The sequence below is a fragment of the Pezoporus wallicus genome, unplaced genomic scaffold, assembly GCF_028554395.1.
Source record: "Pezoporus wallicus isolate ANWC-B61680 ecotype Strahan unplaced genomic scaffold, APGP_CSIRO_Pwel_v1 contig_5416, whole genome shotgun sequence".
NCBI classification, from domain to species: Eukaryota; Metazoa; Chordata; class Aves; order Psittaciformes; family Psittacidae; genus Pezoporus; species Pezoporus wallicus.
The window spans coordinates 297558-311095 of record NW_026642898.1 but is presented as its reverse complement, the minus strand read 5'-3'; the positions used below and the strand labels follow the sequence as shown (position 1 = coordinate 311095).

The following is a 13538-nucleotide window of genomic DNA, read 5'->3' as shown; positions in this document are numbered from 1 at the left end:
CATTAAGTCCTTAGAGGGGTTTGTGGACATAGGCAGCTGTGTGCAGGCAAGAGGCTGGGGGATGGCCGCGGGGTGAAATCCCCTCGCTGGGACACCTCTTCCCCCGCAGGGGAGCAGGAGCACGTCGCCTTGCTGCTGAGATGCTCCCAGGTTTCCCCCTCACTTTTGGGGGGTGTTTTCTGCCTCCTTTGAATCCTTCTCAGTGTTTTTCCCCCAGCTGGACACATGCGATACCTCTTTTCCTGTAGCAGAGCAGCCAGGATATCAAGGGGGGGTAATTAATGGCATTATAACACTTTTTATTACTGTCAGGCATCCCAGCAATGCTGAGTCACAGGGGGGGATTAGGGCAGCTATAGGAATATGAAATCCTCTGCAGGGCCGGGCTCTGCAGAGGCAGCAGCAGGCACATTTCTGGAGGCTGGGATGGGGCCAGGAGCTGGAGGTGCCCTGCGGGAGGCATCCCTGCCAGGCAGGACCTACCTGGGATAGCACAAGTCCCATCACGTGCAGAGCTGGATGTTTCCTGCATTGCACAGTAGTGCACGGAGGAGCTGCATGACCCATCCTGACTTCCCTGGGTATTTCCTCTGCACCCCACAACACCCCAGGCTAGACCCAGGGTGCCTAAACTTCACACAAGCCCACTGGTGCCTCTGGCTCAGGCACCCCAGGTGCCTGGAGGTGGCCAGGGATTAAATGTAGGAGGTCCAAAAATCCCAAGAAAATATTAATTTTTCCCCATTACTATTATTATTATCAATTCACTTATTATTTTTATTATTATTATTTCATAGTTTTTGTCGTTATTAATATTAGTATTATTAAGGGGATCTACAAGAAACCTGGAGAGGGGCTTGGGACAAGGGATGGAGGGACAGGCCAAGGGGAATGGCTTGAACCTGCCCGAGGGGAGACTGAGCTGAGCTCTTAGGCAGAAGCTCTTCCCTGTGAGGGTGCTGAGGCGCTGGCCCAGGGTGCCCAGAGAAGCTGTGGCTGCCCCATCCCTGGCAGTGTTCAAGGCCAGGTTGGACACAGGGGCTTGGAGCAAGCTGCTCTAGTGGAAGGTGTCCCTGCCCGTGGCAGGGGTTGGAACTGGAGGAGCTTTAAGGTCCCTTCCAACCCAAACCAGGCTGGGATTCCAGGATTCCTGGGGATAATGTGGGAAGGCAAATCAGTACCTTCTTACTCTGTCCCTGTCCCAGCACCATCTGCAAGCAGGGTGCGTGGGATGTCTTGATGTGAAGAACAGCTGATGCCATTTCAGTCGTCATCACAGCTCCCTTCTCCCCCTGGTGTTGTGTGTCCCCCCGTCCCCCCCATTGCTACTGCAGGGACTGCCCAAGCCCAGGAACGAGCCCTCCAGGAGCAAGAAGACCCGAGGCAAGAAGCATCATGCCCCAGCTTTGTAGCTCTGCGGTGCCTGTCCCCAGCCCTGGTGAGGGGTCCGTGGGCACGGAGATGATCCCAGCAGCCCACCAGGGCACAGCCACCCCGGTCTGGTGGCTACACAAGCCCTGGCACCACTCGGGTTCCTCATGCCAAGGCACCTTATCTGGTGTCAGAGACACGGGCAGCAAAGCCGTGCTGGCAGCGAGCTCCTGCCAGGGGCATTCTATTCGCTTGGAAAGGAAAGAAAAGACAGAAGAATTCAATTGCCAGATATATTGTTCCAGTAACTGTAACAGAAATGACTGTGGGTCTTGCCAGGTTACAAAGCTCCTGTTAAGTAGCTCCCGTGTGTTGCAGTTAATGCCTATTGTTATTGCGGAGCACCCATGCTCCTGTTCAGGATCACCCTGCTTTGAAGTAGATGAATCGGGCTCCGCTCTTTCCTCTTCCCTTTGCTTTTTAATTCCTTTCTATTTTTCTTCATTACTTTTTCCCCCCGAAACCCCAAGTCTGTGACCGGGGCTGGAAGCAGAACCTTCTAAAGTGGTGGGGAAATTGGGTAGACCCCCCCCCAATTTTGTGCTGCACAAGCACACAAAGTGGACATGAGCAGCACTGACTCCAGTTAGAGGCACTCTGGGGTTTGCTGCTTGGGCTTATGTCATGTTTTGGATGACCTGGAGATGGGTGAGGAGCACAATAGTTCTACTATGGAATGTCAGGGCAAAGGATGCAGGAGGGTTAGAGATGCTCTGGGGGTTGCTGGTTGGGTCTAAGTCATATTTGGGATGACCTGGGAACAAGCTGGGCGGACCTGTGTGCCATGGAATGTCAAGGCAAGGGATGCAGGAGGGTTAGAGATGCTCTGGGGTTTGCTGGTCAGATCTAAGTCATATTTGGGATGACCTGGGCACAAGCTGGTAGGACCTGTGTGCCATGGAATATCAAGGCAAGGGATGCAGGAGGGTTAGAGGTTCTCTGGGGTTTGCTGGTCAGGTTTATATCCTGTTTTGGATAACCTGGACATGTGTGCGAAGTGCCTGTGCTGCCATGGAATGTCAATGCAAGGGATGCAGGAGGGTCAGAGAGCTCTTGTGCTTCAGAACAGGGTCTGGCCAGGTTGGGAAGTCTCCAGAAGGGCCATGGGGATGCTCTCCCTACCCTTCCCTAGGGGAGGAGCCTCCTGAGCCAAGCACGGGGCTTTTGGTCACTACCCTGCTGTGGATCTCCCCTCCACACAGCTGCACAACTCCCTTGAGCCCAGGTACCCCTCCTGCACCCAGGGCATCCCTCGGGAAGGAGCTGGGGCAGATCCAATCCTCGCTGCGCAGGTGATCCCACAGACTTTCTGTTGCTCCTTCTCCCAGCTTACGGCTTTTATCCAATTTAAATGGCAAGGATTTAAAATGCCACCTGAGTTAAAAGGACCTGATTAAAACCGTAGCCTCATCACATTTCTTCAACATGCAGTTGCATTGCTGTATTTACATTAGTGTCAACTTTAATTTAAATTCTGCATAACTATATTTGCTCCCCTAAATTCATTCGCCGGGAGCAGAGCACAAATTACTCTGCACTAAGTGCGCCTTCTCTTTGTCTACGGCGGAGTGGTCTGGAAATTAGCACCCTAAGTGAGTGGTGGGAAGTGTCATTCCGCCTCTTTAATGTCTCATTAATTAACCCATCTGGGCCGGGAGCAGATTGATGCCCCGAGCTGGGTGATCCACTGGGATTACTCTGCTTGGCTGATTGGAGGGCTGAGCCTCTGGATTCATTCCTCACCCTTCAGACCATGGAATGGTTTGGGTTGGAAGGGACCTTAAAGCTCCTCCAGTCCCAACCCCTGCCACGGGCAGGGACCCCTTCCACTGGAGCAGCTTGCTCCAAGCCCCTGTGTCCAACCTGGCCTTGAGCACTGCCAGGGATGGGGCAGCCACAGCTTCTCTGGGCACCCTGTGCCAGCGCCTCAGCACCCTCACAGGGAAGAGCTTCTGCCTTATCTCCAACCTAAACTTCCTCTGTTTCAGTTTTAACCCATCACCCCTTGTCCTGTCACTGCAGTCCCTAATGAAGAGTCCCTCTCCAGCATCCTTGTAGCCCCCTTCAGACACTGGAAGCTGCTCTGAGGTCTCCACGCAGCTTCTCTTCTCCAGGCTGAACAGCCCCAATGTTCTCATCCTGTCTCTATACAGGAGGTGCTGCAGCCCCTGAGCATCCTCGTGGCCTCCTCTGGACTTGTTCCAACAGCTCCATGTCTTTATGCTGAGGACCCCACAGTGCTGCAAGTGGGGTCTCACCAGAGCAGAGTGGGGCAGAATCCCCTCCCTCAACCTGCTTCTTGGGCTTGGGTTTGGCAGGTTGGTCCCATTTTAGAGGCTTAGAGGTTGTTCCATAGTTGACAGGCACAAGGCTCAAGGTGATGGTGAAATGGTCAACCCTGAAATGAATACCAGTATCAGTTTTCCTTTAGCGCTGTGCCTACAGAATGGCAATCATATTGGATGGTCCTTATGGGTCCTTTCGAACTGGAGATATTCTATGAATCATGGAATGGTTTGGGTTGGAAGGGACCTTAAAGCTCATCCAGTTCAAATCCCCTGCCACAGGCAGGGCCACCTTCCACTAGAACAGGTTGAAATGCAAGTACAATTAAATAAGAGTATCCCATAAGATACCACTTGGACATAAAAATACTGCCATAAAGTAGCCACAAAAGCTCTTTTCTCCAGGGATTACATGGCCAGGCACCTCTGCATGGTTCCCATTTGCTCACATGGGTCTGTGCCACCACACTAGTGCTCCCTGGGTGCTGCAGCATCCCCGGGCTCAGGGCCCAGCCAGGTGCTCAGCAGCTTCAGGGACGCATGGGGTCAGCTCTTAAAGCAGCACAGAGACAATAGGAGCCCTCCTGCTTTTCAGCCCATCCTCCTGACCACCCACCAGGGAAGAAGGGGGGAAAAAAAAACCAACAAAACACCAAAAGCCCTGCCGGTTCCTCCGCTTTCGGTGACAGCAGCAGTGTTCCAACCCGGTGTTTCCTGCAGGTGTGCTCCTACAAACGCCGCCTCTGAGCTCAGCGTTTTCTTTAGTGCTCGGCGTTTTGCCTTTTCACCTCATAAAACCCTTTCAAGCTAAATAAACGTCCTCACAAGAGGACGCCGAGGCACAGCCCAGCTCCCAAAACCAACAGCCCGGGGTAGGACAAAGAGCAAAAATAGCAGCAGCATCCCCATCGGCATCAGCGCCGCGGTGTCCGACCTTGCTGCCGATTTGGTTCAGTTGCAGCATCGTCCCGCTCGGCAGCGTTACAGCAAAGCAAGTGGTGGCCTGGGTGGATTAGAGGAGGGAGGGCGATCTTCAGGGACAACACGGGGTGCAGGGAGGGAAGGGAAAGGGTGGAGGTGGCTGGGAGGACCTGCCCCTGCAAGGGTATTGCCGTCAGGGCTTGCTGTCGCCCATATCCAAGTGGTAGGAGGTAAATCCCACCACTGCACTGTGGGGACGAGGTGTGCTCACGCTTGTAAACCACTCAGAGCCTTCAAGGGATGGAAAACGCTGCATGTTGCAGCTCTGAACCCCCAGCTCATGATGGCTGCAGCCTTTATCTTTAGAGCACGGAGCTTCTGCAGCTGGGGCAGCTTGCTGTGACCAAAGACGTGCTTGCATGCGCGTGATGGCAAGGGGCACGTGCAAGGCAAGATGCGCATCACCGGTGCCTTGGCTTCGCATCCAGCCCGCTCTGACCTGATGGGAGAAGGGATGCACCAAAGAGAGTGTCCCACAGGGGGACATACAGTAAAGGGGAGATGAGATTTGGGTGAATAAGTCAAAGGCCTGACTTAGCCGCGCCGCCGCAGCTGTGCTCTTATCTGGCTGGAGGAAGAGGCTGAACAACAAAAGGGGCTAAGAAGCCTGGTTGATGCATGGGAAAGCCATTGGCCGAGCATTGTGGCTGCCCTTCTGCTGAGCAAATAGTTCAAACTGTTCATTCCCATCTCCTATTCTCTCCCTGGTACATTGTTTGTGTCCTTGCATTTCATTCTGCGAGGAAGATTGCTCTCTGGGCCTATAAGCAAACAGTCCAGAAAAGAGCCAACTATCCTCTCCTTTTCCCTGGAGAACTAGCATTTTTATTTCAGCTCCAAGCTGTCAAAGAGCTGGAGAGTTTATGTCAGTATCCTGAATTAATTGCTTTAAGCTGGAGCAGCCTATACCCGCCACCAAATGGCCAGAAGATGTTTATTAATAATGTTTCCTTTAGGTTTTTTGGGGGGTTTTTTGTTCCAAGCTGTGCTCTCACATCCAGTGCCCTCTATTAACCGCCGCCGTGGCGCCTGACGCCGGGTGAGGGTGGCGAAATGAAAGCTGCTTATAGGGAATTATGAACAGCTCCCGAGGTATTGTCAGCCCCCGGTGCTCAACATGTCGGCTGGAGGCTCGGAATCCTCCCACCAGGAGTTTTCGGGGGTCAGGAAGGAGAAGAGGAAGACGGATTGCTGGAGGGATGGAGAAGGACACAAATATCTTTGGTAATTAACCAAGGTAGCGAGGAAATTAGTGGTGGGGAAAACAGAAGCACATGCAAGGTAAATGGGTTTGTGTTTAAACACGATACATTTTAGAGGGTTCCCCAGTGTGAAAGTCCCTGTTTAAGGGAATGAAGTAATAAACCAATTTATATACCAATAGAAAGTCGAGATCCTGAGTGCCTTTGTGTAAATTTTCCACTTGACTTTTCATTATCTACCTGAACAAAATCAATCTATATGTATGGGATCAACATGCAATATGAGAGATAAAAGACAAAATAAATGTGCTTTGCATATCCCACGGATAAAAGCCGCCGGCTCCGGGCGCTGCCTCCTTCCCAGGCAGATGCGTTTTAGGGAATAAATCATTTTGCAAGGGAAGGAGAGCCGGGCAGAGTGGTGCTTCTTAAGTGTTTACTCCCTCGCTTGAAATATTGATCCTGTCAAATGAACAGTGGTTAATAAGTAACTCGGGGAAATATGTCGGCTCTGCCTTTGCTCCCTGCGGGAGCAGGACCCATGGCTGGACCCTGCCCGGCTCCAGGGGACCACAACCCGGAGCATCCGCACTGCAGGCAGGACCTCAGGGCAGAGCCCAGCCAGGCTCCCGGCCCCTTGCAGGGTGGAGAGGATGAACAGGGATGTGGCAGAGACAGCGGAGAGGGGACAGGTCCCTGCAACCCCAGGGAGCCCGGAAACCCCAAACCCTCCAGCACCCCAAACCGCACTGCATCCTAAACCCTTCCACATCCAAAGCCCTGCCGCATCCTAAACCCTGCTGCATCCCAAACCCTTCCGTGTCCCAGCCCCTTGCTCATTCCTCCTGCCCTGCCTGCAGACCAAGCTGCCATCCTAGCACATCAGCCGCTGACACACAGACGCCTTGCCCTTGTCTTGCCCCAGCAGAAGCCATCCCTCACCCAAAATATCCCCAGTTTCATCTGAGGGAAGAGCATTGTCATTGGATGGGGATCAGCTCTACTAAACTGGGTTAATGTGGAAACCGGAGTAACACTTTGGGAATGTGGGAGCTGAGGACATAGCGCAGAACAAGGAAAACATTCCCAAATCTCTTCAAGCTGCATCAGCAAGCACAGGTGAAACCAGCAGGTAAAACACGTGCCCTGCACTCATATAACCCAGAGCCTCACCAGCCTGGAGCAAGTGCCCTGTCCTGTCACCACAGCTTGGATGTCTTCTCTTTTCACCCATCCGTCCTCCTCCCCTCTCCCAGGACCTGGCTGGTGCTTGGCTTTTGGCCACAACAAAGCTCATCTGGTTTCATGGATCCCACCACCTTGGAGAGCTGGGGAATAGCATCCTCTCTTATTCTATGGTTAGGTGAAGAGGCAGGAACTCCTCGTGATTCCTTTTTTCCCCTTTAGTAACAGGATATAGAGAAGGTTAAGAGGTTCTTCAGCAGATACAACCCCCTCCTGGTCACAGAGGGTTCTTATGCTGCTGAAACCCAGCTCCATTCCTGCTTGATGTATCCCTCCTCCTCCTCCTCACATCCTCAAGTACTCCACAGCCAGGGAAGCACCTGCCTCCTGTGGGGTTTATGTCTTTGAGTGTCTCTCCACACCTCCTGGCTCTGGCAGATGCACTGTGGGGTTGGATATGGGCTTTCCTCCAGGTCACGCATCAGATTTTTACCTTTCCTTATGCAAAAGGTCCTTTCCAGCCTTTTTTTCCTCCTTGTCCCCCTAAAAATCCAGATAAGAGGGAAGCAACTGGGGAGGAGATGAAACAAAGGGAAAACCAGGGCACGCTGATGACTTTCCAAGCCGGAGTTTGTCAGGATGCTCCCAAGGAACATGCTCTGCTGTCGGCTCAACATCTGCAGCCATTTTATTAGTTTGCAAATGATGCCTCAGATTGGGCCCAGGGGTGACAGAAAGTCCTGGCAACCCCTCCTGAAATTAAACCCACCTTCTGCCCCCGTCCCACTGCATCCCCCCGGGGCCGTTGGCCTCGTGTCCCCATCTCCCAGGCTGTCAGCTCAGAGGGGATGCACCAGGAGCACGCATCCGTACATCCATCCCTTCCCATGGGACACCCATTTGCAGGCCACCAGGGATAGAAATGCATTGAGTACAATGAGGGGTGCAGAGGAACAGAGGGGAGCTCCATGGTGGGGCATAGTAAAAAAGCTTTGGCATAGGAAGGGGGTTAATCATCGTTTTGGGGGTATTTTATGGTTGCTTTCCCTTCCAAAGCCCTTCCTGAGCTCTCTTTTAGCACAGCACCAACGCGCATCCCCCAAAGAGCCCCGCAAATCCATTAACTCCTCAACTTTCTCAAGGTGCTCTTATGATTTATGCTTCCCCCCACTCACTTCCTTGAAGCCTAAAAGTCTCCATCCCAGCAGAGCCCCCTTTGAGGCTGGGATAATGCTTCTCCCCATTCCCATCAGGAATTGCTGGAGCATGACACAGGTATCACACACGAGTACAGACACAAAGAGGCAATCGGAGATGGGAATCTGTGGCTTTAATAAGGGATCTGTACACGGCAGCAGCACGCTCGGGGGAGCCCAGAAGTTTGCCCCAGCTCCCCCCGACACTGATTTCTTGTGCCATTATCACAACAAATGGGGGGGGGGGAGTAAGTGCAGGCAGATGGTGAAGCCCCGCAGCTGACAGTGACACACAAAACATTTCAGGGTCTCCAAAATCCTTCAATCTCGATGCGTTCAATACAGGGTGGGAAGTAAAATCACCGCATTCCCGCTCCCCCGTGCTGTTTGCAGCTGTTTTCCAGCCGTGGAGAGATGAGGATCATTCTTTTTACTGCTGGTGTGAGGCAAAACCAGCAGGAAGCCACAGGGAGAGCACCTTACACGCTGGCATCGGTGGTAGGCAGTTCGGGCAGGTAGAGCTCTCCCTGCTGCAGAAATCCGTGTTACCTGCAGCGAGCGATGTGTCAGGGGCTTTCCTGCCCCTTGGTTTATTGAAACAAGGAGCCCGTGGCCAGCGGGGACCAGGAGGGACCCGCTGCTGCGGTGCTCCGCCGGTGCCCATCCAAGTGGCATCGGGGCTGCCTCACCTGGCTGCGCTGTGCCAGGCCAGGGAAACGACTCCTCTCCCCTGGAAAGGGGCTCTGGGAGATGGGAAAGGGTAGAGTGGGAAAAGGTGGGATGTGAGGGTGAGGTGTGAGCATCGAGGGGGCAAAGGGAAAGAACGGGAAAATGGGAAAGAAAAGGGGGGAATGAAAGAAGGGAGGAAAAAGGAAAGAAAGGGAGAAAAGAGAAAGAAACTGAAAAAAAAGGAAAACGGGAAAAGCGAAAGAGAAGGAAATAAAGGGGGAAGGGAAAGAAAAGAATAGAATGACAGAAAGGGGGAAATGAAAGAAGGGACTGGAAAAGGAAAGAATGGGAGAAAAGGGAGGAAAGTAAAAAAAAAAAAAAACAGAAAAAGAAAAGAATGGGGAAAAAGGTAAATAAAGGGAAAAGGGAAAGAAATTGGATAAAAGAAAAAAGGGGAAGAAACTGGGAAAACAGAAAAAAGTAGGGAAAGGGAAAGAAGGGAAAAGCGAAAGAAATTGAAAGAAAGGGGGGAAAGGGAAAGGAAAAGAAAGGGGATAAAGGGAAAGAGGGGCGAAAGAAAAAAAGCTGGGGAAGGGAATAAACGAAAAAGGGAGAAAAATAGGGGAAAGGATGAGGAAAACGAAAGAAATGGAAAGAAAAGGAAAGAAATTGAAAGAAAGGGGAAAGGGGAAAGAAACTGAAAAGGGGAAGAAAGGCAAAGTAAGGAAAAGGAATGGGGGGGGGAAAGGGCGAAGAAATGTAAAGGAAAGAAAGGAAAAAGAAAAAAAGAATGGCAAAGAAACGAAAAGAAAAGGAAGGGAAAGGAAAGAAATGGAGAAATGGGAAAAGAGGAAAGAAAGGGGGAAAGGAAAGGGAAGACAGAGCAATGAAACGAAAGAGCGCGGGGGCCGTGGCGGGGTGCACGGACGTGGCCCTGCACGCGCGTGTGCAACCACAAACCCCTTCTGACACGGGAATGGGGGACAGGATCCCCCCCTCCGGCCCCGTTTCACCGCCGCCCCCCACCGATCCCCACACCCCCACACGCCCCTCCGCAGCTGCCTCGTCGCCGTGTGCAGGTTTTATGAAGTTTTCTTTTTTTTTCCTTTTTTATGATTTTTTTACACACAATTTCACGCGCGGCTGCCCCGCAAACAGACCACCACCACCCCACCACCCCCCCCCGCCGCAGCACAGCCCCTGCTCCCCACCGCCCTCCCGGCCCGTTTATGTCCCGTTTCGTTCCTTAGCGCTGCCCGTGCCGCTGCCAACACCCCCCGTAACTACGCTCCCCAGAGCCCTGCGGCCTGGGGGGGGCAGACCCAGTCCGTCTTTCCATCCATCCATCTCCATCCATCCATCCATCCATCCATCCATCCATTCATCCATCCACCCATCCTACATCCATCCCTGCATCCCTCTGTGCCTCCATCCATCCTTCTATCTTTCCATCCCTCTATCCCTCTATCCCTTCATCTATCCTTCCATCCACTGTTGTGTCCCTGCACCTCTCCATTCATGCCTGCATCCGTCCCTGCAACCTTCCCTCCACCCATCGCTACACCTACACCTGCATCCTCCCATCCCTGCATCCCTCTATCACTCCATCCATCCCTGCATCCCTCCATTTCTCCACCCCTTGACCCTCCCAAAACAACATCCCGGGCTCGATGCAGCGTTTCCCATCCCTCGGACCCCGTTCGCACCCTCTGGGGCATCTCCCCCTGCCCTGGGCTCGGGCTTGAGGGGGTCTGTATCCCACCGGCAAAAACCAACCCTGCCCAGTGGTTTAGAGCCGAATCCCGGGGTTACCGGGGTGGGGGGGAGCGTTAGACACCAGCACTCCGTGAATGGGGCGAAAACGGATCGCGGTGCCTGAAGGTGGCTGCAAGCGAGTTCGTTTGGGTTTTATTTTCCTTCCTCTTTATTTCCCCTTTTTGTTCTTGTTTTAATTCGCTTTAGTTTGTTTTACCTTTTTTTTTTTTGCTTTTGTTTTGCTTTGATTTATTTTGCTTTGCTTTCTTTTCTTTTTTTTTTTTTTTTCCCAATAAAAATAACCACCTACCAAATTCCCCTCTCCCCGCCCAGGCTCCATCTGGAAAGGAGGAATATTTCGCTCTCCTGAGCCTGGAAAACGACCGCCACGAGAGAGAAGGAAATAAAAGAACCCCGAAATCTTTCTCCTCCCTAAAGCGGCCCCGCAGACCGGGTTTAGCTCCGCTGGCCACGAAGCTCCCCGTAAATAAGGAGCCGTCAGATTCTGCATCGTCCTTTAATATTTACTCTTTTGAAGGTTAGACAGGGCAGAGGGAACAAACTCCGAATGGGTTTGGGGTTATTTTTTCGTATTCCCCTTTTCCACCCTCTTCCCTACCTGGTTTTATGTGGTTTCTGGATTAATCTAGTGCGGAGCAGAAGCGGACTTTACCCGGCCGAAATACAGGATTAGGACTATTTCTAGAAGAAAGAGGACAGTGTGAACTGCCTTTAGCCTGCAATAGTCTAAAGCAGAATTACAGCTTGTAAAATAGGTCTCCATCAGTTTCCCAGGAGACGAGTTAAGCCCTACTTGGGTGTTCCAGCTCTTTTTAGAACCAGCAATAATTAGACTCATCTCACCCCCGAGTTGTCCGGTCCCGGGTTGAGTTGGGTTTTAAAAGATCATCAATAAACGCACTTTCTGCCCACAGTCCATGGGCAGGGCAGGCAGCGGAGAGTTATCCCGCACTTATCCCGCGGTTACCCCGCCGAGGGGGCAGGTTTGGGAGCGGGCAGCGAGCCCTTCTTAACGCTCCCCACCCGAGCTGTGCCACCTTCTTTGTGCTTCCATGGCCATCGCTGAATGACACTGGGGGGGCGAGCAACTAAATAAATGTTTTTCCCACCTCTCGGTGAATGGGAAGTCAGGAAAAATAATAATGAACCCCATATATATATATGCATAAATATATATGAGTGAAGGATGGATAGGGGCTCATCTGGGGGCTCAGACCTGTTCCCCCCTCCCCGGCCCAATCCAGCTCAGCCCTCACCAACGCCACTGCTGCCCCTGGGTCCCCCTGCAAAATAAAGGCGGATTTGGGGGCAATTAACGACCGAAACGGAGCCGAGCGCTCAGCCCCGCTGTTAACGGGAGAAATGAGACCCGGAGACGGGGGGTGCTAAAGGAGCTGGGGGTACTCGGCTACAGGGAGAGGAGGGAAAACAGAGGGAGGTCGCGGGCAAAAAGCAGTGACCCCCCCATTCCCCTGCAGGGAGCGGGGGACGCTGCCCGGCCCCGGTGCGGGGTACGGGGCTGTGGTTCGGCTTCCCCCGGAGGGATGCTCCGAGGTGGCCGCAAGACAGGGCCCTTCATCCCACTCTCGTCCCCCTCCCTGCAGGGGCGACAGGCCTTTAATGACAAGTAATTGGCGAGCGCGCAGAGCTGCATTACGAGCCGGCCGGGCTGTTATGAATTATTGAGAGCCCATTAGTCGCCGAGCGGCTCTTGCCGGCGGGATGTGACCCGCCACGGCTGAGCGGGGACGGGGACACGGACATGGGCACGGATATAGACCCACCCGCTCCGGCCCTCACTAAGACCGGCCCCCGGACCTCCCATCCTGGGCCATACACCCCCCGCGGGAAGCATCCCGGGATCCGCCGCCCCGCATCTTCCCCCCCCCCGGGCCGTGTCACTCGTGTCCGTGTCCGGTGCGGAGCGGGAGAGCCCCGGGAATGGGATCCCGGCAAAACTCCCGGGTTTTTCCTTATATCGAGGAACTGTTTAGGGTTTTCCCTGTATTTTGTTGCCAGGAAGCGGGGCCGGGCCCGCGGGGCCGGCTCTTGGCCGGTGACAAGGGAGGAATCACACGGCTGTGGTGACTCCCAGCCCGGAACCACAGAGAGCCACGGAGGGAAAATGTGGAAGGAGGGGGGGTGGTGGTGATTAAATTAATACAATTCATAATAACAATAACAATAATGACTAAATAAAGATAAATATTAACCAAGCAAGTGTCCGCTCGCACGTCTCCGACCCGCCGCCGACCCCGCCGCAAGGTTTCCCACCCCGTAGCACCGAGATCTGGTGTTGAACAGGGCAGAAACAGCCCCAGACCCCCCCTTGTCTCCCCTGTCCGCGCTTCCCCCCCCCCAAAAAAAAAACCAGCCGGGAGAAGGAAGGCGGCGGGGATGGGGCCCCCCAAAACCCGCTGGGAGGATCCATCCGGTGCCGCCGCTCCAACGAGCCGGGGAGGAGGAAGAGGAGGAGGAGGAGGATGGACCCGAAGGAGAGGAAAGGGAAGGAACGGCGGGCGTCACCTACCTGCGCCCCGGCCGCCGGCCCGGCTCTGCGGGAGCCGGGAGCATCCCGGCATTTATGGGAGCCGAAACTGTGCTGGTGTTGACTTTAGCACAAAGCAAAGATTTCGCTGCCCGCTAGTTTAAAAATGAATATTTTACCAAGATATCGATCAGCTTTATAAAATTCAGTTAAGCACAATGGCTCGAAAGGAGCGCGGGGGGGTGGGGGAAGGAAGGAAAGGGACGCAATATAATATCTGTGTAAATTTGCTGAGGTATGACGTGGTGTTGAAAGTTTACCCTCC

At 53.4% G+C, this 13538-nt stretch overlaps 1 long non-coding RNA gene across 1 annotated transcript; it reads right to left on the bottom strand.

The window, feature by feature from the left end:
* Window positions 1–8757: 8757 nt before the first annotated feature.
* Window positions 8758–13470, bottom strand: LOC130611911 (uncharacterized). The gene is made up of 3 exons (XR_008975348.1): window positions 13256–13470; window positions 11324–11406; window positions 8758–8829 (listed from the first exon to the last, which is right to left on the bottom strand). It is a non-coding gene; the product is annotated as an uncharacterized LOC130611911 (long non-coding RNA).
* Window positions 13471–13538: the final 68 nt, after the last annotated feature.